Source organism: Rhinoderma darwinii, chromosome 1 (genome assembly GCF_050947455.1).
Source record: "Rhinoderma darwinii isolate aRhiDar2 chromosome 1, aRhiDar2.hap1, whole genome shotgun sequence".
Classification (NCBI taxonomy): Eukaryota; Metazoa; Chordata; class Amphibia; order Anura; family Rhinodermatidae; genus Rhinoderma; species Rhinoderma darwinii.
The window spans coordinates 47,966,707-47,991,160 of NC_134687.1; the positions used below are offsets into that span (position 1 = coordinate 47,966,707).

At 46.5% G+C, this 24,454-nt stretch overlaps 1 protein-coding gene across 2 annotated transcripts in view; it reads left to right on the top strand.

The window, feature by feature from the left end:
* Positions 1–594: 594 nt before the first annotated feature.
* LOC142731240 (uncharacterized) overlaps positions 595–24,454 on the top strand; it is a 65,628-nt gene continuing 41,768 nt past the window's right edge. Inside the window, exon 1 of one of the 2 annotated variants that reach the window (XM_075849388.1) lies at positions 595–709. The gene's annotated coding sequence lies outside the window, so the exon portion shown is untranslated. The remainder of the gene's footprint in view (positions 710–24,454) is intronic. The other variant, XM_075849389.1, reaches the window with a different exon arrangement.

Here is a 24,454-nt window from a genome sequence, read left to right on the forward strand (position 1 = left end):
CACACTGTCGGTAATGCCCCACAGCACCCTTGTACTGTACATAGCCACCCCACATAGATGGCACCCCCCCCCCCCTACCTTTCTGTAGGGGGCCGCTCTAGTTGAAGTCCCTGACGTCACTGTCCATATATGGACACTGAAGTCAGGGACTCTTCCTCCTCCTGCCTTTCACAGGCAGAGTGGCTGGGCTTATCAGGGCTTCTATATTCATAGTGACACATGTGGAAGATAAGATTTGCCGAGCTCTTTCCCCTCTCCTCACACTGTGTCAATACCGGGCTCCTGCATCTCACAAGTTCAGGGGGCGGACAAAAGGTTAATCTGCTCCTATTAACCCTTCCATGACTTGTGCACGTCTTAGGGCTAAACCTGGTATAGTGACATGCACACTACATACTACATGATACATGTTACCGTGTGTGTGACTACAGAGGTTTGATTTATGTCACCACAGAGGACATATTGCTATTGGTACCCTATTGTGGTTCTTTTCTGGTGTGTATTGTTACTGGTAAATGCGCCTATGGCTGGAGGGCGGTGCCTGCAGGTAGGAGGAGATGCAGGGTGCTTCTGGGAAATGTAGTTTACCAGTAAGAAACGCTGGACATGTGGGCTGAGCAGGATGGACTTCCGTGTTTGTTTTATTAAACAGAGCTGCACCGACTGGAGAAACAGAGTAAAAGTGCATAGAAGGGAAGCAACGTAGTAAGTACGTGTAAGCCTGTACATGTGTCTATTTGATGTTATAAGGAGTCTGTCACCAGAAAGGTCCATATAAAACTAGCAACAGGGTATTATAGAGCAGGCTAGCCTCATTCTAATGTGTATTACCTTTTCTCAAGACTGCCTCCTTGGCAGAGAAAACAGTTTTATTCTGTTTATGCGAATTAGCATTTTAGAGCAATGAGGGCGTCACTGCTGTTCCAAAATGCTCTGACTTCGTTCCCCAGTTCAACCCCCACCTCGCCAGTCAGTGTAATAGGCAAGTTGCTTCACGCCTGGCACTGTAGTGTCCTGAATGCGCTCGTGGTCCTGCTTCACGCCTGCCACCGTAGTGTCCTGAATGCGCACGTGGTCCTGCTTCACGCCTGGCACCGTAGTGTCCTGAATACGCTCGTGGTCCTGCTTCACGCCTGGCACCGCAGTGTCCTGAATGCGCTCGTGGTCCTGCTTCACGCCTGGCACCGTAGTGTCCTGAATGCGCACGTGGTCCTGCTTCACGCCTGGCACCGTAGTGTCCTGAATACGCTCGTGGTCCTGCTTCACGCCTGGCACCGTAGTGTCCTTAATGCGCTCGTGGTCCTGCTTCACGCCTGGCACCGTAGTGTCCTGAATTCGCCCGTGGTCCTGCTTCACGCCTGGCACCGTAGTGTCCTTAATGCGCTTGTGGTCCTGCTTCACGCCTGGCACCGTAGTGTCCTGAATGCGCTTGTGGTCCTGCTTCACGCCTGGCACCGTAGTGTCCTGAATGCGCACGTGGTCCTGCTTCACGCCTGGCACCGTAGTGTCCTGAATGCGCTTGTAGTCCTGCTTCACGCCTGGCACCGTAGTGTCCGGAATGCGCTCGTGGTCCTGCTTCACGCCTGGCACCGTAGTGTCCTGAATGTGCTCGTGGTCCTGCTTCACGCCTGGCACCGTAGTGTCCTGAATGCGCACGTGGTCCTGCTTCACGCCTGGCACCGTAGTGTCCTGAATGCGCTCGTGGTCCTGCTTCACGCCTGGCACCGTAGTGTCCTGAATGCGCTCGTGGTCCTGCTTCACGCCTGGCACCGTAGTGTCCTGAATGCGCTCCTGGTCCTGCTTCACGCCTGGCACCGTAGTGTCCTGAATGCGCTCCTGGTCCTGCTTCACGCCTGGCACCGTAGTGTCCTGAATGCGCTCCTGGTCCTGCTTCACGCCTGGCACCGTAGTGTCCTGAATGCGCTCCTGGTCCTGCTTCACGCCTGGCACTGTAGTGTCCTGAATGCGCTCCTGGTCCTGCTTCATAATATAATTCATGCTAAAAATACTAATTTGCATAAACTGAATAAAACTGTTTTCTCTGCCAAGGAGGCAGTCTTGAGAAAAGGTAATACACATTAGAATGAGGTTAGCCTGTTCTATAATACCCTGTTGCTAGTTTGATATGGACATTTCGGGTGATCGACTCCTTTTGAGAGGGTACTGGGTTTTTGACAAAAATGTTTGGTTGTGGGAAAACCCCTTTAACAACCAAAAAAACTAAGAAAAGGACTTAGCTGGGGAAAATGCTCAACATGCTCAAAACGTAACTGAGCTAGAGAATCGCTTAAAGTGTAGCTAAACGCTCGACAAACTTCTGACATGTCATAGTGACATGTCAGAAGTTTGGATTGGTGGGGGTCCGAGCACTGAGACCCCCACCAATCACTAGAACGAAGCAGCTGAAGAACTCATGTGAGCGCTCGGCTGCTTCGTGTCTGTTCGGCTTTTTCCAGAAATAAATGTATCGGAGTACGGACTCAATACAAAGTCTATAAGTCCGTACTCCGATACATTTATTTCCGGAAAAAGGCGAACAGACACGAAGCAGCCGAGCGCTCACATGAGTTCTTCAGCTGCTTCGTTCTAGTGATTGGTGGGGGTTTCAGTGCTCGGACCCCCACCAATCCAAACTTCTGACATGTCACTATGACATGTCAGAAGTTTGTCGAACGTTTAGCTACACTTTGAGGAGAAACAATCTTAGATTTATGTGATTTCTATAACCTTCTATAATAGTGAGGTAGAAATGGGATGTGCGGTAGAAATGGGATGTTAGGTGGAATGGGATGTTAGATAGAAATGGGATGTGCGGTGGGAATGAGATGTTAGGTGGAATGGGATGTTAGATAGAAATGGGATGTGCGGTGGGAATGAGATGTTAGATAGAAATGGGATGTGCGGTGGGAATGAGATGTTAGATAGAAATGGGCCGTGCGGTGGGAATGGGCCGTGCGGTAAGCTAACTTTGCCTGCATAAGCAGTGTTTGTAAAGTTACTTGTTAGGGGGGACCTTCTAAATGGGGTGATAAAAAAAATGTATATATATTTCTGTCTTAGATAAGATATTCTCATGGAATATAAGGGGTATAAAAGATCCGGTAAAAAGGATAGCAATCTTTAAAGAGAACCTTTCACCTGCCCATACCTGTGCCGCATGTAATAGGCCGGGCTTCACAAACACTGTCCCACTTGAAATAATTTTCCTAACTTCCTCCGTTATTTAGGTATCGGTGCCGTTATATTTAGCACCCGATATGTAAATAAGCCCCTGAACTGTCAATGGGGCGTTTCTATCTAACTAAATGGCAAGGGGGCGTGATCTATTCGCTCTGACACTGTCCAATCAGTTAAGGACAGTGTCGGGGCGGCTTGCACTATGTTCCCTTCCGCGAGAACACAGACTGGTGGTTCTGCAGAGAGCGCTCTCTCAGCTGACTGCTCTAATACACTGCACAGTGTATTAGATGTGCGATCAGGGCCTCCTGCCTCCAAGTCCCCTAATGGGACAAAAAAAAAAGTAAAAATAAAGTTGAATAAAAATAAAAGTTGTGGAAAAATGCTGCAGAGCTATGTTCACACAGAGTTTTTTTGCAGGTGGAAATTCTGCCTCAAAATTCCGTTTGGAAGTTTGAGGCAGATTTTCCTCTCCCTGCACGCCGATATTCGCTGTGTTTTTCGCCCAAGGCCATTGAGCGCCGCGGGCACAAAACGCCGCGAAATACGCTTTCTCTGCCTCCCATTGTTGTCAATGGGAGGTCAGAGGAGTAAAGGCCCGAAGATAGGGCATGTCCCTTCTTTCTCCCGCAAGCCGGTTTTACCGCTCGCGGGAAAAAGACGCCTCCGCCTCCCATTGAAATCAATTGGAGGCATTTTCGGGCCGTTTTTGACTAATCTTGTGGCGCGGTTTCCCTGTCAAAAACTCCATGTGAACATAGCCTTAGGGTATGTTCACACTGAGTTTTTTGCAGGCAGAAAAATCTGCCTGAAAAAAATCAGCTCCGGTTTTTTAATGTTTTGCACAACAGGCGTTTTTTGACGTGTTTTTTTGTTTTTTTTAAGCTATCTCTCCAACAGAAAGAGGGAATAACCGTGAGTTTTTTTGCCGAAAAACGAGTGTATTTCTGTCTCCCATTGATTTCAATGGGGTTTTTGAGGCGGAAAACGCCTCAAGACAGGGCATGTCGCGTCTTTTTAGCGCGAGCGTTTTTTTGCTCGTGGTAAAAAAAATGCCTCCACATTCCATTGAAATCAGTGGGAGTCAATTTCGGCCATTTTTTGCCGCAGTTTCGGCGGCAAAAAACTCTGTGAACAGGGCCTATCAATTCTTTCAAAATACTGCAACTGTTAGGGCCAGTTCACACTGAGTTTTTTTGGCGCAAAAAGCTCAAAAAAACGGCCAAAAATGCCTCCCATTGATTTCAATGGGAGGCGGAGGTGTTTTTCTCCCGCGAGCGTGAGAAAGAAGGGACATGCCCTAACTTCGCACGTTTATGCCTCTGACCTCCCATTGACATCAATGGGAGGCAGAGAAAGCGTATTTCGCAGCGTTTTATGCCCGCGGCGCTCAATGGCCGCGGGCGAAAAACGCAGCGAAAATCTGCCTCAAAATTCCAAACGGAATTTTGAGGCAGATTTTCCTCCTGCAAAAAACTCAGTCTGAACTCAGCCTTAGGGCCAGTTCACACAGAGTTTTTTGATGCGTTTTTTTTACGCAGAAACCGCGTCAACAAACGTGCCAAAAAACATCCGAAAATGCCAACCGTCTCGCGGGAAAAAGAAGCGACCTGACATGCCCTATCTTCGGCCGTTTACGTCTCTGACCTCCCATTGACATCAGTAGGAGGCAGAGAAAGCGTATTTCGCTTCGTTTTTTGCCTGTGGCGCTCAATGGCTGCGGGCGAAAAACGCTGCAAACAGCATGCAGGCAGATCAAAATCTGCATCAAAATTCCAGACGAAATTTTGAGGCCAAATTTTCTGCCTGCAAAAAACTCAGTGTGAACATAGCCTAAGGCCTCATGCACATGACCGTAAAAACACCCGTTGTTACGGGTCGTAATTACGACCCGTAATAACGGGCTCATAGACTTCTATTGGCCATGGGTATCTTCCCGTTTTCTTACGGGAAGGTGCCCGTGCCGTTGAAAAAGATAGAACATGTCCTATTTCAGGCCGTAATAACGGCACAGGCAGCCCAGAGAAGTCTATGGAGCTCCCGTAATGACGGGTGGCTACGTGTGTGCACCCGTCATTACGGGAGCGTTGCTAGGCGACGTCGGTAAATAGTCACTGTCCAGGCTTCTGAAAGAGTTAACTGATCGGCAGTAACTCTTTCAGAACCCTGGACAGTGAATTCCGATCAGAATATAGAGCAACCTGTAAAAAAAAAGACGTTCATACTTACCGAGAACTTCCTGCTTCCTCCAGTCCGGTCTTGGTGACGCGTCCCTCTCGACATCCGGCCCGACTTCCCTGGATGACGTTTCAGCCCATGTGACCGCTGCAGCCAATCACAGGCCAATCACAGACTGCAGCGGTCACATGGACTGCCACGTCATCCAAGGATGTCGGGCTGGATGTGAAGAGAGGGACGCGTCACCAAGACAACGGCCGGGTAAGTATGAATTTCTTTTACTTTTATTACAGAAAGGGCTGTCCCTTCTCTCTATCCTGCACTGATAGAGAGAAGGGGCTGCCGATTAGTGCAGTGTAATTTTGCAGCCAAAAACGTGCCCGTAAATACTGGTGCAAAACGGGTCGAATACGTGTGACACCGGACCCGTATTTACGCCAGTATTTACGGGTGGGAAAAAATACGGTCGTGTGCATGGGGCCTTAGACTTATTGAAATTTTTACTGCCAAAAAAAAACCACTTTATATCACGAGCTTTTAATATTTTTTTTTATAGATATTTTAAACAAATTTGTTAATAAATTACCGTAAGGGCGGATTTACACGAACGTCGTATACGTCCGTGCAACCCGCGTGGTTTTCACGCGGGTCGCACGGACCTATGCAAGTCTATGGGGCAGTGCGTAAAACTCACGACATGTTCTATATTTTGGCGTTTTTCGCGTATCACACACCCATTAAAGTCAATGGGTGCGCGAAAATCACGCGCACCACACGGAAGCACTTCCGTGGGGCGCGTGTTATTCGCGCAAAAGCAGTAAAAGAATGAATGTAAACAGAAAAGCACCACGTGCTTTTCTGTTTACAAACATCCAAACGGAGTGTTATAATGATGGCGGCTGCGTGAAAAGCACGCAGCCGTGCATCTATATGAACATGACACACGGAGCTGTCAAGTGTCTTTTGCGCACGCAAAACGCCGCGGTTTTTGCGCGCGCAAAACGCACACGCTCGTGTAAATCCGCCCTAACACAGGCAAGAAGGGGATGTATTTCTAAAATATATCAATTAATGGCAGAGAGTGATTGGCGCTGCAGGATTTGAAAAAAGATCAATGGTTGAGAATATAAAAAAAAAAATGGTGCCACTAAGGGCCAGTTCACACTGAGTTTTTTGACGCGGAAACCGCTTCGGAAAAGGGCCAAAAATGCCTCCCATTGATTTCAACGGGAGGCAGAGGCGTTTTTTTCCCGTGAGCCGAAAAACCGTCTCGCGCTAAAAAGAAGCGACATGCTCTATCTTGAGGCGTTTTCCGCCTCAAAAACCCCATTGAAATCAATGGGAGATGGAAATAAAAGCATTTTTTACGCGTTTGTTCGCCGCGATTTTTGACGCGTTTTTCGGCAAAAAAACGCTTTCGGTTACTCCTATCTGTTGAAGAGAGAATCTAAAAAAACTCAACAAAAACGCGTGTGGTGCAAAACCACTTAAAAAAACCGGAGCTGATTTTTCCAGGCAGAATTTTCTGCCTGCAAAAACCTCCTTGTGAACATACCTAAAGTTGGGCACAAATCGTCTCAAATTGGTATCTAATACATATGTTCTACTATACACCAAAGATCATGAGTAAATTCTCTACAGGGCCCTCGGTTAGCTGTTCAAGATCTTTAAGACCTAGAGCTAATATGATTCATATGTTCTGGCTCTGCCCCAAATTGATTAGATTTTGAAAGGGAAGTGTGAATTTTGTCTTGTTTTCAAATTGTAGTCCCATTGGACATAAAAATAGTATTTTGGGGGGCGTGGCTAGACACTGATGTGAGCGGACGCACGGCGCCTTAGCTTCGTGTAACGATCCCTGTTCATCCTGCGGTGGAGATATCGAGGCCAACATTCTATACAACTTGAGGAAAAGGGGTGGGAGACCCTCACGACCTAATAAGGGACCCTCTAAAGCTGCGGCTAAGAAACTGACAGTTTGTCCGAAGTTCGGGACAAGAAGCTCCTATGTCGACATTGCCCGATGTACACACCTCTGATGTGGAAGCTGCTGCTCCCGAGTTAACTCTGAAACAAGTATCAGAGACTCTCCTAGCCGCTATCTTGGACACTAGGACGTCTGTCACTTCCAAAATCGAGGTGAAGGTGGATGTCGGTCTACTGCACCAAGATTTACATAGTACTATATATAGTCTTTCCTTTTTCTATGGCTTCGTTTAAATTACTGACATGGAATGTCAGGGGGTTTGGGATTGCCTAGGAAAATAAATATGGTTTTCTCTGTTTTGAGACGTCACTTGCCACAGATTACCGTATTTTTCGGACTATAAGACGCAGTTTTTAGCAAGAATAAATCTTGCTAAAAAGTCCCTGCATCTTATAGTCGGCAGTCAAGGGACCCGGCAGCGTCGGGCCCCCTGACAGCTTCTTACTTAACCCCTTCACCGACTCGTGATGTGCCAGCACATCATGGGGAGGGGATGATGTTTGGAGCATCACGGGATCACTCGCTTAGCTCCATAAACTGCAGATGTCAGCTGTTTCACAGTTGACACGCTGCTCTAACGGGCAAGAACAGCGATGGCGCTGTTCCTGGCTGTTTAACTAGTTAAATGCCAATAGCGACCAAGGCATTTATACGGGTCTTCCCATGAAGGACATTTATGACATATCCACAGGATATGTCATAAATGTCAGATAGATGTGGGACCCGCACCTATCTCTAGAACGTGGCCCCCGAAACCCTGTTCTAGCTTACCTGTCTCCCGGCTACTTCCTGGTTACATGGTCGAGTTACGGAAACAGCGTAACTCGCTGAGCTACTCTGTTTCCGTTACTCCCATAGAAATGAATAGTAGTTACGGAAACAGCGTAGCTCGCATTCTACACTGCTTCTGTAACTGCCATTCACTACTATGGGAGTTACGGAAACAGCGTAGCTCAGCGAGTTACGCTGTTTCCGTAACTCATACATGTATTGCAGTGTATTGTACCAGCGATCTAATGATTGCTGCTTCAAGTCCCCTAGGGGAACTAATAAAATGTGTAAAAGAAAAAAAAAAAGGTTAGATAGATTTTCAGGAGTGTAAACATTTTGTAAAAGTTAAAAGAAAAAACTTTTCCCATTTATTTTTTTTCCCAAGCACAATGTAAACATTTTAAAAAAATTTGTATCGCTGCGTATGTAAAAGTCCGAAACTATTACAATATAGCATTATTTGACTCACGACTAAAAAAAATAAAAAATTGGGGGGCGTGGATACCAGCGTATGGAGTAAGACGTGTGCTCCTGTAGCTCTATAGCTCCCGGGCTAATTACCGGCTCACACCAGCGATAAAACCACCGCTTGAGACTTCGTTCCTCCCTGGACGGTCTCCTGACTACCTGGAGGTATGGGCAGACTGAAAAAAAAGCCTGCGACTACTAAACTCACCGAGTTTTTTCCAGCGTCGCGGACCCAAGATGGCGCCGACTCCCCCGGCACCATTACAGCAGAGGAGTTCCGGCTCTAGTCAGAGGAGCTCAGGCACTACACGTGGGTCTGTTCCTGCTTCCCTTGCCTGCTTACCTGAGATCTTCGGAGCATGCATCCTCTTCACATCCATCTTCTCCTCCCAGTGACCATGTGCAACCTTTTGTGGGATCTTCTTATTTGCCATCTGTGTGTACTGCTGGCTCTACTGCAGGGCAGAATTTGTTACATGCTCCATTTCCTGACTCTGAATGTTCAGCTTCCATCTTTACCTCTCTATGCTTCTGGTGCAGAGAAACCTGTATCTGAAACTTCGCTTAAAGGGAATGTGTTGCCAGGAAAACATGTTTTTTTTTTTAAAAATTAAACATTTAGTGTGTGGGTGATTAAACATTGTTCAAATTTTTTTTATTTTTTTCACGAGTCAGGAAATAGTCAGGAAATATTATAAATTAATTCTAATTTATAATACTACCCATTTTTGGTCACTAGATGGAGCTATTCCCAAAATTGCAGCATTGCAACAATGGGTTAAAAGCCCTCGCTCTAGTGAGCTCTCAGCATCCCCCCCCCCTCCTTTATCCTGGCTAGTGCCGGGATAAACGAGGGGTTTGAACGGTGTAACCTCCTACGCTGTGTGTCGCCATTTTTTGAGCTAACACACAGTGTAGTAGGTTTACATACAGTAGTAAACACACACAAACACGAACATACATTGAAATCTCTTACCTGCTCCTGCCGCCGCGGCTCCCTCCGGCCCGTCCGTTCCATTTGCTGCCGCTGGTCCAAGTGCACAAATCCGGAAGTAGTGATATTACTGTCCGGCCGCGACTTCCGGTCCACAGGAAAATGGCGCCGGACGGCGCCAATTTCGAATTGGACTGTGTGGGAGCGGCGCATGCGCAGTTCCCACACAGACGCCGTACACTGAAGTCAATGGGACGGGAGCCGTTCGCAGTCCCTATGGGACTGTGGCTGCCGTATTCCATGTCTGTATGTGTCGTTAATCGACACAGACAGAAATGGAACAAAAAATGGCAGCCCCCATAGGGAAGAAAAAGTGTAAAAATAAGAAAAAGTAAAACACAAACACACAAATGAATATAAACGTTTTTAATAAAGCACTAACATCTTTAACATATAAAAAAATAATTTGTGATGACACTGTTCCTTTAAGTTGTTTACAGCGAGATTATGCTGTAAACTGTCATTCACAGCGAGATCTCGCTGTGCTGTGCTGTAAAGCACAGAGACACTACAGAAGTGGTCAGGATTCTGAATATACATCATTTCCTGGCTGGAGGTAATGTATATTCATTATCAGGACATTGCAGTAATGTTATAGTGTGTTTATGTGGCTGCACATAGAGATATAGCTATATCGCTATCTGCTGAGTAAATGAATGGAGAGAAGTGTATGACGCTGATTGGTCACTGATTGGTCAGCGTCATACACTCCTCTATACAACGCCCAATTGGTCATATAGTAGAACACGCCCAGTTGGCCATTGATAAACTCATTAGCATAAAGCTAATATAGGTCAACTCCGTAAAAAATGATCGTTTTTCTAAATAAAAAACATTGCTGTAATCTACATTACAGCGCCGATCACATCATGTACAATATAGGCCACTTATAATGTGGTGACAGAGTCTCTTTAAGTTACAAACTCGTACTCCTTTCTTGACAGTTAAAGCCGCCTTGATGTCTTGGAAACTGATTGTGGTCCAAAAAGCTCTCTTTCCACTGCGGGTGTTTGTCCCTGAAAATTCTTATGCAGTTGATTCCTGATTTAGACCTTTCTACTTGGGAAACACAAGGCATTGGGAAGTTGTTGGATATTGGGTGTGGCAGTCTTTTGTTGTCCTTTGCAGAGATCTCGAATAAATACTCTATACCACAGATTGACTTTTGCAAGTATTTGAGAATTCGGCACTTTATGTTAAGTATTCATATTGGAGATAATTCCCCTAAAACGCCTTATGAACTATATTTTCATCACTATAGTAAGACTGAAAGGTGTCTCTAAGGGTATGTTCACACGTAGTCAACCAAAACGTCTGAAAATCCAGAGCTGTTTTCAAGGGAAAACAGACCCTGCTTTTCAGACGTTTTTTTACCAACTCGCATTTTTTGCGCCGTTTTCGCGGCGTTTTTTACGTCCGTTTTTGGAGCTGTTTGCATTGGAGTCTATGAGAAAACAGCTCCAAAAACGTCTGAAAGAAGTGTCCTGCACTTCTTTTGACGAGGCTGTATTTTTACGAGTCGTCGTTTGACAGCTGTCAAACGACGACGCGTAAATAACAGGTCGTCTGCACAGTACGTCGGCAAACCCATTCAAATGAATGGGCAGATGTTTGCCAACGTATTGGAGCCGTATTTTCAGACGTAAAACGAGGCATAATACGCCTCGTATACGTCTGAAATTTGGCCGTGTGAACATACCCTAAGGCGTATCTCGCTATTTCAGAGCTTCTGCAGACTAAAACTCTTGCATGTCTTTCACACTGGGGGAGAGATTTACATCTTACTCCAGGGTCTGTGGATTGGGAATCGACTTATCTTTTGGCATCTAAGCTATCTAAATCCACTCGACACTTGGAAGCTACGAGGAAATTGTTATATCGATGGTATTTTACGCCTTATCGTTTAGCTTTGATCTATCCAAACTCGTCCAATATTTGCTGGAGATGTTGTTGTGTTTCCAAGGGAACTCTTTTTATCATGTTTTTTGGGAGTGCCCTCTTTTAAGATTGTTTTGGGACAAAATAGACAAACTCTTGACTACTGTTTTACAGTATTCCTTAGTTTGCAGTCCGGAATTGGCGTTACTTAATATTGGTGTCGCTGATTTTCATGCTCATGATAGAACGATCATATTTCATGTCTTGACCTCTGCAAAAGATTCTGATAGCTAAATATTGGAAACAAACTGTCAGTCCTACCATATCTGAAGTAATTCAATATGTCAATACCAATTGCATTATGGAAAGAACTGTTTCTACTGTACATGGGTATCCATTCTCTCAGGGCTCATCTTGGGACAAATGGCAGTCCTCTAGGTATTTTATGAACGCTCTTCATACTTAATTGTACATGCCTGTATCTCTGTCATTCTCTTATCTCATTTACAATTGGTGAGTTTTGTTTTTGTTAGGTTGGTTTTTGTTTGTCCTTTTCTTTCTTTCGTTTTATAATAAACCTCAGCATATCCTTAGGCCTTATTCACACGACAGTGAAAAAAAATGTCCATTTAAAACTGATCAACTGTCAGTTTTTCATGGCCATTTTGCATCAGTGTGTCTCTAAATTTTCATCCATTTCAAGTCCATCTGTCCGTTTTTAATGGCCGTTTGACATCCATTTTGCATCAGTTTTTCATGGGCGTTAAAAAAACTGATGAATTTCATTGGTCAGGTTTTTTTTGTCCCAACCCCCTGAAAACAACCAAAGGAAGGTCACATGTTCACCTAGACACTATTTACAGCCTCCCTGTATATGATGCCACACCAGCCTCCCTGTATATGATGCCACACGCGTCCCTGTATATGATGCCACACGCCTCCCTGTAGATGATGCCACACGCCTCCCTGTAGATGATGCCACACGCCTCCCTGTAGATGATGCCACACGCCTCCCTGTAGATGATGCCACACGCCTCCCTGTAGATGATGCCACACGCCTCCCTGTAGATGATGCCACACGCCTCCCTGTAGATGATGCCACACGCCTCCCTGTAGATGATGCCACACGCCTCCCTGTAGATGATGCCACACGCCTCCCTGTAGATGATGCCACACGCCTCCCTGTAGATGATGCCACACGCCTCCCTGTAGATGATGCCACACGCCTCCCTGTAGATGATGCCACACGCCTCCCTGTAGATGATGCCACACGCCTCCCTGTAGATGATGCCACACGCCTCCCTGTAGATGATGCCACACGCCTCCCTGTAGATGATGCCACACGCCTCCCTGTAGATGATGCCACACGCCTCCCTGTAGATGATGCCACACGGCTCCCTGTAGATGATGCCACACGGCTCCCTGTAGATGATGCCACACGGCTCCCTGTAGATGATGCCACACGGCTCCCTGTAGATGATGCCACACGGCTCCCTGTAGATGATGCCACACGGCTCCCTGTAGATGATGCCACACGGCTCCCTGTAGATGATGCCACACGCCTCCCTGTAGATGATGCCACACGCCTCCCTGTAGATGATGCCACACGCCTCCCTGTAGATGGTGCCACACGCCTCCCTGTAGATGGTGCCACACGCCTCCCTGTAGATGGTGCCACACGCCTCCCTGTAGATGGTGCCACACGCCTCCCTGTAGATGGTGCCACACGCCTCCCTGTAGATGGTGCCACACGCCTCCCTGTAGATGGTGCCACACGCCTCCCTGTAGATGGTGCCACACCTGCCTCCCTGTAGATGGTGCCACACCTGCCTCCCTGTAGCTGATGCCACACCTGCCTCCCTGTAGCTGATGCCACACCTGCCTCCCTGTAGCTGATGCCACACCTGCCTCCCTGTAGCTGATGCCACACCTGCCTCCCTGTAGCTGATGCCACACCTGCCTCCCTGTAGATGGTGCCACACCAGCCTCCCTGTAGATGGTGCCACACCAGCCTCCCTGTAGATGGTGCCACACCAGCCTCCCTGTAGATGGTGCCACACCAGCCTCCCTGTAGATGGTGCCACACCTGCCTCCCTGTAGATGGTGCCACACCTGCCTCCCTGTAGATGGTGCCACACCTGCCTCCCTGTAGATGGTGCCACACCTGCCTCCCTGTAGATGGTGCCACACCTGCCTCCCTGTAGATGGTGCCACACCAGCATACTCACGAGAGCAGCGCCGTCTCTTGTCGTCTTCAGGTATGGTCACTCGTCTGCACGGGATCTGGCAAGGCAGCGCGACGGGGCAATGACATCATCGAGGCGCCTTCAAACCCGAGTGACCACAGACGAGTGACCACACCTGAAGAAGCGCCGCAAACGTGAGTATGCCAACGATAGCCAGCAAGGGAACTAGTAGTTCCCTTGCCAATCCCCATGTAACAGATCCGTTTTTAACGGTTGTTACATGTATTGACAGCCGTTAAAAACTGATCCATTGACTTCTATGGGGGCCGTCAGGCCGTTAAAACGGCCAAAAATAGGACATGTCCTATTTTTTGACGCCCATTATTCACGGGCCGTTAAAAAAACGGCCGTGTGAATGCACCCATAGAATATCATTGTTCTGAAAACGGCCATGTGAAAGCCGTTAAAAGGACGGCCATCACATGGCCGTTTTTCACTGTCGTGTGAAAGAGGCCTGACTCTTCTTTATGTACACATGTATGTATTATTGGAATGTATATTGGTTTATTCTTGTAAACTTGCTGATGTGATGTGTACTGCTGTGGAATCTTGTTTGGCTAATGTTCCTGATACATTTTGTATATTCCAATTCTGTGACATTTCTGATGAACCTTATGGTTCAATATCCTAATGTGTATTTTGTATATTGTTAATAAAACATGTCTAATAAATAATTTAAAACCCCAGAATAGTTATTTTTTGGTCACCATAGCGCTAAAAAGAATGAAATAAAAAGTGATAAAAAAATATTATGTACCAAAAAAATGGCGCTAATACAAACTACAGCTCGTCCCTCAAAAATAAGCCCCCACACCGCTCAAATGATGAAAAAATATAAGTTATGGCTCTCCGAATTTGGTGAAACCCAACAAATTATTTTTTTTAACCAATAGTTTTCTTTGTAAAATATGAAATATTTTCCTATTTTCTGTTGCCTAAAACCTGGGTGCGTCTAAGGGTATGTATACACAACCTTAAACGTCCCGAAAAACGGCTGAAAAATCGGAAGCAGAACGCCTCCAGACATCTGCCCATTGATTTCAATGGAAAATACGGTGTTCTGTTCCGACAGGGCATTTTTTTTACGCATCATTTTCGCAAAACCGCACGTAAAAAGACGTCTGCGAATAAGTGCAGGTCCCTTTTTTGAGCCGTTTTTGGAACGGTTTTTCATTCTCTGTAGAAAAACGGCTCCAAAAACGGCCGTAAAAAACCGCAGCGAAAAACGCAAGTTTGCTTAAAAAACAGCTGAAAATCAGGAGCTGTTTTCCCTTGAAAATAGCTCCATATTTTCAGAAGCTTTTGGTTAAGCGTATGAACATGCCCTTATTGTCAGGTGCATCTTATAGTCCGAAAAATATGGTATATGTCTTCAGGAGACGCATCTCACCTCAGAGAGTGTACGTCTTTTGCATAAGCCTTGGATTCAATGGGGGTGTCACTCCATGCAATCCTTTTCCTCCAGTGGGGTCTCCATACTGATTAACAACAATCTTAGGTGCGAGGCCCTACACACTAGAATAGATGAATATGCGAGGTATGTTTTTGTTCATGCAAATGTCAACTCTACCCCATATGTTATTTTGGGGGTATATAATCCGCCTCTTAACTCCCTTTCGACTCTCAGAGAAGCCATATCCTTTGCCTCTACCTACCAAGAGGCCCGTGTTATCCTTATGGGAGATTTAAATTGAACTATGGATCCCTCCATGGATCGACTTTTCATGCTGGAAGGACCCCGCCCCCCCCCCCCCCCCCCTGTGCTTGACAATTTGCCTTGCTAATGGATGAGATAGGTTGGATGGATTTATGGAGAGCTTGTTGTCATCAGGGAATTAAAGAATTTACATGTCATACCCCTCAGTTTAGTGCCTTGTTTCATATAGACTATGTATTCGGTTCTAATACAGTTTTTTTCCACCTTAGAATCCATTGATCATCTTCCTAGAGGGGTCTTGGACCACAGTCCGATCCTTCTTCAATTGAAACATCCTGAGGAAGGTTTGAGGGGTTCCCTTCAGATACATCCATTCTGGCTACAAGTGATTAAAGTAAATGATAGAATACCTGACCAACTTTGTAGTTTTTATAGAGTCACATAGTTTAGAACAAAATTGTTTATTTCTGTGGGACACTCTAAAAGCTTATCTGAGAGGCTGTCTACGATCCTCTATATCTTTATGTTAAGCGCTCCTCGACCCAACAGGAGAATGATTTATCTCGTTGCTGCAGGGATTTGGAGAATATTTTTGTGGGAGATCCTACCCCGGAAAATGGCATGGCTTGCTGTCGGTAGACCATATCTTTTAGTTATACAGGAGAAAGCTGCTCGTAGGATATTTTTCACTAAGCACTATTTTTTTGAATTGGGCAACCAATCCTGCAAATTATTGGCTCATATAATGAAACAAAATACCATAAGTAGATAGAAAAACCGCAGCACACACAGGTATCAAAAGGAGTATCTTTATTCCATCATAAATAGCGACGTTTCGACCCAAGTGAGGGTCTTTCTCAAGCTTGAGAGACCCTCACTTGGGTCGAAACGTCTCTATTTATGGTGGAATAAAGATACTCCTTTTGATACTTTGATATCTGTGTGTGCTGGGGTTTTTCTATCTACTTGTGTCCATCTGGAGTTGGACTGACTACAACTTGACACTGCACCGGCTGAAACCTTTTCCTGTTTAATTCCCCTCATGAATTCTTCTGGGACTGTGATGTGCTGCTGATTTCTCTTTTTGGAAACAAAATACCATGTTGTCGTCCCCCAGTTTTGCGCATACGTAACACTCAAAATGACCTGTTGACCTGGCCTTTAGATATACAAGATCAGTTTGTCACCTTTTATCTGGTTTTGTATACCTCGAGGGTTCGTTACACCTCTACAGATTTAGATACCTGTTTTGACAAAATCCAATTTCCAGAGTTAACAATAGACAGCTGTCAGTTGTTAGATGCTCCATTTACAGCCGAGTTATCTGAATGCATTTCCTCTATGACTAAAGGGAAGTCATCGGGGCCTGATGGACTGCCATTAGAAGTATATCTTCAATATATGGATACTTTCACACCTCAATTATTATCCTTATTTGAAAACGCGTATGCTAGGAATGATGTGCCAGATTCTATGAACGATGCGACAATTGTTATTTTGAAACCAGGAAAGTCCCCGGACGAGTGTGGGTCGTACCGACCCATTTCCTTGCTTAACATAGACTGTAAAATATGAACTAAACTTTTGGCCAATAGACTGAGCCGAGTTATTTAAAGACGTTATCCATCCGGATCAGTCTGGGTTCATCCCTAGCAAATCCACCTCTGACATCATCTGTAGGGTACAGGTTGTAGCTCAGATTGGGTGGTGGGAGCAGCAGGATTGGGCTTTGGCTTCACTGGATGTGGCAAAGGCGTTCGATTCTGTGGAATGGGCATTCCTTTTATCAGCCCTACCTAGATTTGGGTTTGGTGTAGGGCTGGGCGATTTTGCCCAAAAATAAAATCTAGATTTTTTTTTCAACCAACCCTATGAGCGATTTTTGATTTGAATCTCGATTTTCTTATTACTGTTAAACTGAAAAAAATACCAAGAGATCATTTAATACATTTTCTTTATATAAATAACTTTTTAACATATATTACTATAATAATTGTAAGTAACTTCACAACTTTTAACCTCTGCAAATACTTTAAAAGAAATACCATTGGAAAAGTTTATATCTAATTGATTATAATTACTGTGTTCCTCGGCAGAGAACAGGTTAACAGAATCAATAGTCAATAATGCGCTGCGTGCACTAACATCCCCCTCTGCCCGTCACCACCTCAGCCTGTCTCCGACGTTGCAGGCAAGAGCACTGTAAATTGCAGCAGGGCCAGGCAGCTAGCGCCAAGCGGGCACTCTGGGGCGAGATTACATCATAGTGTCTGAAGTATGAGCAGGACCCTGTGTAGTACCGGCCCCACCATGGAGGTTTAAATAAATGACATTTAAGGCCGGATTCACACGTCCGTGATTGGACTGTGAAAAATGGTCCGCGTGTCCACCGGATTTCCCAGCCTGACCATGGTACATGTGAATGGAACTCCTGGCATCATAGACATTTAGGCAACAGTCACACAAAACTGAAAAAGAATATGACCATTAAAAACTGATCAATTGTCAGTATCTCTTGTCCGTTCTGCATCAGTGTCTCCAAATGGATTTCCTTTGTCAAGGTTTTTTTTTGTCCCAATCCCCTGACAACACCGCAATGTCCCCAGTAGATAGTGACAGTGCCACCCCCCAATATAAGGCCACACACCCTTTGAGATCACACCCCCACACCCCCCTTGTAGATCGCAACACAACCCCCCTCCCTTGTAGATCACGCCCCCACATGTAGATCGCGCTCCCACTCCCCTTGTAGATCGCAGCACCCCAACCAATGCTTCTTGTAGATAGCCTCCACTGTAGTTGCCACTACGGGCTGAATCCCCGGCCAGAGGTTGCCGACGCTTTGACCAGGTGTACAGTGGGAGCTACACTGGTGCAATCTACAAGGGGGGAGTGCTGCGATCGACAAGAGGTGAGTGCTGCGATCGACAAGGGGGGTGGTGGTGCCATCTGCAAGAAGGTTGCTATCTACAAAGAGGGGTAGTATCTACAGGGTGGTGTGGCTATATACCAGGAGTCTCTGCTTCCCCGCGGAACTGCTGATCCATGCTGTATCACTTTGTTCACTACAGAACAGCAGCTCCATAGGGAAGCAGAGACAGAACGGGGGGGGGCAGCTTGTCAGACGGAGCAGATCAGGCAGTGACAAGGCGGAGCTTCCTCCTGCAGTACGGCGTGACGGCGCCACTAAAAAAATCGATTTAACGATTGTTAAAAAAAGGAATAGTCAGAGGCCTTAAGGGCGAATTAATCAAATTAATTATATTAATCGCCCAGCCCTGGTTTGGTGAAAGATTCATTAATTGGGTATCCATTTTATACAAGGATCCGCGAATTTCGGTGATGGTTAATGGAATGTTGTCCCCTTCCTTTTGTCTCCATGGGGGCACGAGGCAGGGGCCAATTGTCACCACTTTTGTTCGCAGTGGCTATCGAACCTTTGGCTGTCCAGATCAGTCAGGACGCGGCGTTCCAGGGCATTCGTATAGGACGACGTGAGGATCATATAGGTCTATATGCAGACGATATGATACTGTTTTGGGCTAATCAGAATGCCTGCCTTCCTAGTTCTATGGCACTTATGGATACGTTTGGGAAGTTTTCTGGTCTCTATATAAATTGGAGCGAATCTTATCTCTTGCCTTCGCACTCTAATAACTATGGCTGGAGCTGGCGTTTTCAGGGCTTACAGGTGGTGAATTGTTTTAAATATCTTGGTATATCTACGTCACGTGATGACTCCTATCATGTGAATGTCTACCCTTTATTGACATATCTGAAACATACATTTTCCACATGGAAGTTACTCCCTGTTTCTGTAGCTGACTGTATTAAAGAGGCTCTGTCACCAGATTTTGCAGCCCCTATCTGCTATTGCAGCAGATAGGCGCTGCAATGTAGATTACAGTAACGTTTTTATTTTTAAAAAACTAGCTTTTTTGGCCAAGTTATGACCATTTTCGTATTTATGCAAATGAGGCTTGCAAAAGTACAACTGGGCGTGTTGAAAAGTAAAAGTACAACTGGGCGTGTATTATGTGCGTACATCGGGGCGTGTTTACTACTATTACTAGCTGGGCGTTGTGTATAGAAGTGTCATCCACTTCTCTTCACAACGCCCAGCTTCTGGCAGTGCAGCACTGTGATGTCACTCACAGGTCCTGCATCGTGTCGGCACCAGAGGCTACAGATGATTCTGCAGCAGCATCGGCGTTTGCAGGTAAGTCGATGTAGCTACTTACCTGCAAATGCTGATGCTGCTGCAGAATCAAGTGTAGCCTCTGGTGCCGACACGATGCATGACCTGTGAGTGACGTCACAGTGCTGCACTGCCAGAAGCTGGGCGTTGTGAAGAGAAGTGGATGACACTTCTATACACAACGCCCAGCTAGTAATTGTAGTAAACACGCCCCGATGTACGCACATAATACACGCCCAGTTGTACTTTTACTTTTCAACACGCCCAGTTGTACTTTTGCAAGGCTCATTTGCATAAATACGAAAATGGTCATAACTTGGCCAAAAATGCTCGTTTTTTAAAAATAAAAACGTTACTGTAATCTACATTGCAGCGCCGATCTGCTGCAATAGCAGATAGAGGCTGCAAAATCTGGTGACAGAGCCTCTTTAACCTGATTAAAATGATAGTGTTCCTGAAGATGCTATATATATTTGAATATGCTGATACATTAGTACCTAAACGATCTTTTTAACCTAGTGGATTTCTTGCTTTCTCCTTTTATATGGGGCTTGGGGAGATGTAAGTTGAAGTTAAGTTCACTTCAGAGATCCAAAGATCAAGCTGGCGCAGCTTTGCCGGATTTATTCTTATATTATTTGGCAGGTCAGATGCAATATATCAGACTTTGGATCACTGAGCCTCCTTTGAATAATGCAGAACATCATTTGGCCCATTTTCTACGTATCCCTAACTTGTGGCCTGTAGTTGAACCTCATGGTTTTAGTCCTAGGCGTTCCTTGCCCATTATCAAATTAGCGAAGTAGGTTTGGTCTCATGTAAAAAAAATACTTCACTATTCTGGTATTGTTAATGAGTTGCCTCTATGGTATCATCCTGGTTTTACTGGCTTTCAGGGCTTAAAAGTGACTAGACTTCAACATCTGCTTGATGGGGAGGGCACTACCCTTACAGCACAGGAGATTCAAGACACATACCACGTCCCGGATAGGGATACCTTTTGTTGTGATTCATTACCTTCCTGATGACCCTTCTATTGAAATATCGGAGTATAATGACTATATATTGTCACATGTATTATATATTGGTATCTTAATGATGTCCTTACTCCGCCTGCATGCAGTGTGTATTGATGTATTGATATCCTGTACCTATATTCGCTTTTTCCTTTGTGTATTTCTTGAGTATGATATGTTCAGAGATAGTGGTATTTAGGTATTGTAAAGTTTGGTTCTTGTTTTCATTTTGTGAAGATTCACAATTGTTTTCTTTTGCTCATTATGGTACTTTTGTGATTATATTGTCGTCCTATGTACGTCTTTCGATAAACCGAGTTTAAAAACAAGTAAAAGTGTATTTTCGGGTTGGATGAAGGGACTAGGAGCGATTTTCAAATGAAAATTAGTTTTTTTTAAAGCTGCCTACTTGTCCACCACCACCCAGACCATACTGCATCCTACAGAGGGAGACAGGTCCGTAACAAAGTCCAATGCTATATGCCGCCAGGGAGCATCGGGCACAAGCAGCGGCTGGAGCAGGCCAGCAGGTTTGGAGTGAGCAACCTTGTTAGCTGCGCACACCGAGCAAGACGAAACAAAGCCCATGATGTCTTTGGGCAGCGTGGGCCACAAGAAATGACAGGCAATCAGGTCTCGGGTGTTACGGTTACCCGCGTGACCTGTTAGTCTGGAGCTGTGTCTCCAGCGGAGGATTCTCCCTCTGTCTGCCAGGAGCACAACAGTGCCCCCCGGAGGGATGTCTCTAAATTGCAGGGGGTTGACAGACAATGCAAGACGAATCCATAATATTTTGTGGAGACTCCACGGTGTCCTCTGTCTCGAACGACCTAGATAAGGCATCGGCCCTCACATTCTTGTCGGCCGGACTGTAGTGGAGCTCAAACTGGAACCGTGCAAAGAACAGCAACCACCTGGCCTGACGAGGGTTCAGTAATTTGGGCCGTCTGGAGATAGGTGAGATTCTTGTGGTCCGTGAATATGTGGATGGGATGTACTGCGCCCTCTAGTAGATGTCTCCATTCCTCCATAGCCCATTTGATGTCCAGTAACTCCCGATCCCCAATCGAGTAGTTGCGTTCTGCGGAAGAGAAGAGTTTAGAGAAATAGCCACATACCACTGCCTTGCCCTTGGAACCTCTCTGGAACAGGAGTGCACCAACAGAGGAATGCGTCCACCTCCAATGAAAACTGTCGAGATACATCAGGATGATGGAGGATAGAGGCTGACGTGAAGGCACTCTTCTGGCTATTAATTTCGGATTCCGCCTCTGGAGTACACACCTTGGCGTTCATGCCTTTTTTGGTGAGGGTAGAGATAGATGTTTGGGATGAACTGCCTGTAAAAATTGGCGCGCGTTATGGACCTTAAACCTTGAGGGCGTGGCCATTCCCGTACAGCCTTTCCCCGGATCCAATCTGAGACCTTGGTCCGAGATTATGTAGCCCAGGAAGGGTAAAGAACTCTCAAACACGCACTTCTCCATCTCGGCAAACAGGCGATTCCCCCTGAATTGCAGCAGAACTTGACGGACATGTCTCTGAGTCAACGGGTCTGGGGAAAAAATGAAGATATCACCGAGATAAACCACAACACAAACATAGAGGAGATCCCGGAAGATGTCATTGACGAATTCTTGAAGACCGTGGGAGCGTTATACAGGCCGAAGGGCATCACCAAATATTCATAGTGCCCGTCTCGGGTGTTAAATGCCGGCTTCCATTCGTCACTCCAGTGAATCCGGATTAGGTTGTAAGCCCCACGCAGATCTAGTTTGGAAAATTTTTGGGCTCCTCGTATGCTACGGATATCTATTCTTGACCGTGATCTTGTTGAGACCCCGGTAGTTGATGCAGGGTCACAGAGAACCGTCCTTTTTCTTAACGAAGAAGAACCCGGCTCCTGCCAGGGAGGAGGACTTCCGTATGAAACCCCTCTCCAGATTCTCCTTTAATATAGGCGGACATGGACTGAGTCTCTTCTAAGAAGAGAGGATATACCCTACCACGGGGAAGGGATCCATCAGGAACCAGCTCGATAGGACAGTCATACGCCCAAGAACATAGAATGAGAAGGCAATCCTGTCAAAGGCTGAGGACGAGGAGACGGGGCTGGATGGATCTTCCCCAGGCAGCGGTCGACGCACTTGGTACCCCAATGGAGAATCTCTCCAGAATTCCAGTCCAGTACTGGGGCATGTAGTCGGAACCAGGGCAGGCCCAGCAGCACAGGATTGACAGCCTTGCGTAGAACAAGAAATGAGATGAGTTCGGAATGAAGAGCTCCTACCTGGAGCCTCAGTGGTTTGGTCACAGCTACAATCGGGCCTGGCAGAGGTAGTCCATTCACTGATTCGATGATCAATAGCCTCTCCAGAGAGGTTGTACGCTACTGGAGGAGATCCACTAGATCCTTATGGATAAAACTGGCTGTGCACTCAGAGTCAAGAAGGGCTGAGACCCGGTGGTTCTTCTCGCCGGACATAATAGTCACGAGGATGAACAGTTTAGAAGAGAGATCTCTACCCAGCGCAGTATCGCCTAGGGTTGTCTCCCCAACCAATCCTAGGCGTTGGAGTTTTTTGGCTTCTGAGGACACAGACGCACGACATGGCCTCCGAGGCCCCAATAAAGACCAAGTCCCGAAGTGCGTCTGCGCTGTTTCTTCCTGCATAGGCGCCTCAGCTGGGCCACCTGGGGAGGGTAACGGGAACTGCTGGAAAGTAGGAGCCACCTTAGGGAGTCTTCTCACCCGACTAATCTCCTGGGATCATTCCCGGAGCCTCATACCAACCCGTGTGGCAAGCAAAATGAGGGCGTCCAGGGTGGATGGCAGATCACGAGCAGCCAGTTCGTCCTTGATCTCAGGCGACAATTTTGATCATATGCGACAATCCCTGCCAGAATGTAGCCACCAGGGCCTCGTCGTTCCAGGACCGCTCTCCTGCCAGGGTACGGAATTGAATGGCGTACTAGCCCGCTGAGGTGTCTCCCTGCGCAGGTTCAACAAGGAGGCCGCTGCCGACTAGACTTGTCCAGGCTCCTCAAACACAGTACGAAATATCCGGAGGAACCCCTGGAAGTCTGGGGTCACAGGTCCCTATCGTTCCCAGATTGGGTTCGCCCATGCAAGGGCCTTGCCAGTGAGCAGAGAAATAATGAAGGCAATCTTGGCGCCATCAGACGGAAATGCTTTGGCATGAAGAGGGAAGTGGATCTGGCACTGATTGAGAAAATCCCCTGCAGGTACTCGCGTCTCCATTGTAACGAGGCGGTAGTGCTAGCGAGAATCGGGGATCAGCACTGGTGCGGATAGGAGGTGTAGCAGGAGGATCAGTCAGAACAGGAGCTGAGGAGGCTGCATCTTGTGTATCTAGCCGCTGTGCAATGGAATTCACTGCCAGGTGGAGTTGGTCCTGTCGTGAATGAAGATCTCGCAGATCTGCCTGCATCGCTTGAGACCTCGACGTAGTCTTAGGTTGACCAGCGGAGTCCATGGCCTGAACGTACTGTCACGTTGGGTGCGTCGACCCACTGGGCCGTACCGCCTTGACGGTATAACAGCTGGCCAACAGGATACCAAATCAAAATCTATAGTTCGGATAGGTGTACCTGTGGTAACGTCAGACAGTAGCGAAGATGGGCTCGGATGGGACCTTGGTAGCCGCCAGACACCAGGCGTGGTGTAACCAGCAAGGCATAGTACACAGCACAACACGACTCCATGTCTAAACGGCACTTGGACCAAGATGGAACGGGACACCGGATACAGGTAGCAGGAACGGGAACACTGGGAACTGGAAAACACTTATAGGCTCTGTCACCACATTATAAGTACCCTATCTTCTACATAATATGATCGGCGCTCTAATGTAGATTACAGC